The sequence below is a fragment of the Octopus bimaculoides genome, chromosome 10, assembly GCF_001194135.2.
Source record: "Octopus bimaculoides isolate UCB-OBI-ISO-001 chromosome 10, ASM119413v2, whole genome shotgun sequence".
NCBI lineage: Eukaryota > Metazoa > Mollusca > Cephalopoda > Octopoda > Octopodidae > Octopus > Octopus bimaculoides.
In genome coordinates, this window is record NC_068990.1 from 30,639,702 (window position 1) to 30,640,767 (window position 1,066).

The following is a 1,066-nucleotide window of genomic DNA, read 5'->3' on the forward strand; positions in this document are numbered from 1 at the left end:
AACCACTGATATAAACCTTCAAATATTTTCAGAACAATATAAAGAAATCTATAGAAAGTGTATATATATGGAGTAAAACATTCAGATAGTGGTCAGTCAACAAGACCTTGCTGCCATGACCAAAACCATTCTGAATTACTTCACTATTAATATTAATATTTATATATATATATATATATATATATATATATAAATATTATTCTACACACTGCCATGTAGTTAAGTGTATGATTATGCCAAAGTTCCCAAGTATGTAGTTTCAAGGTTAACACCAATTAATAACATGCTTAGAAAGTTGACATTTTATGACTAGCCCAGCTATCGACTCACCAGCGACTTTTTACATGTAATTCGATGCTCGAAAGAATGTCTCCATTTCTGCTCTTGTAAATGGTGACAATGATAAAACTTGAAGTTTTAACTTGCTGCTTTGTGTTGTGTTTAACTTATCCTTGAGCTCCATTATGACAAGTTCACCATCACCACCACCTTATGTCTGCTTACCCTGCTGGCATAGATTGGGCAAGTTGTCAGAATTCAAGTTAGTTCTTATTCAGTTATTACCCTCATAGATCAAGGGACCACATTTTGTTCATACATACCACTCTGACATGGCTTCTTTGACTGGATGAGGAATGCTCTTCCTAACACCAATCACTTTACAAGAATGTACAAGAAGCATTTTAATGTGGGACCAGGTTGTGATGTTCCACACAAAACTAAAGAACCCTTCTACCCTCTGCTCTCTCTTGTCATTTGCCAACCACTTTATGGTCTGCTGAGAAGATTTTGCTGTTCTACCAGCACCAGCCCTAAAGGGGTTATCTCTGCAAAGACTAAAGAGTTTGGTTTAACATAACCTAACTTTCACAAAGTAAGGATTGCACCTAGAAAGTTACCCTCTGAGGTAAGGTTGTTTGTAGAAGGCCAGCAGTCGCCCATGCATACCAGCCTCCCCTCTCCACACCACTGATGTTATCCAAGGGAAAGGCAAAGGGGCCGATACTGCTTGGCACCAGTGATGTCACAACTCATTTCTACAGCTGAGTTAACTGGAGCAACGTGA

At 38.3% G+C, this 1,066-nt stretch overlaps 1 protein-coding gene across 1 annotated transcript in view; it reads right to left on the minus strand.

Moving 5' to 3' along the window:
* The window catches only part of LOC106868204 (activin receptor type-1), a 48,898-nt gene that overhangs the window by 25,532 nt on the left and 22,300 nt on the right, over window positions 1–1,066 (minus strand). The window lies entirely within an intron of this gene.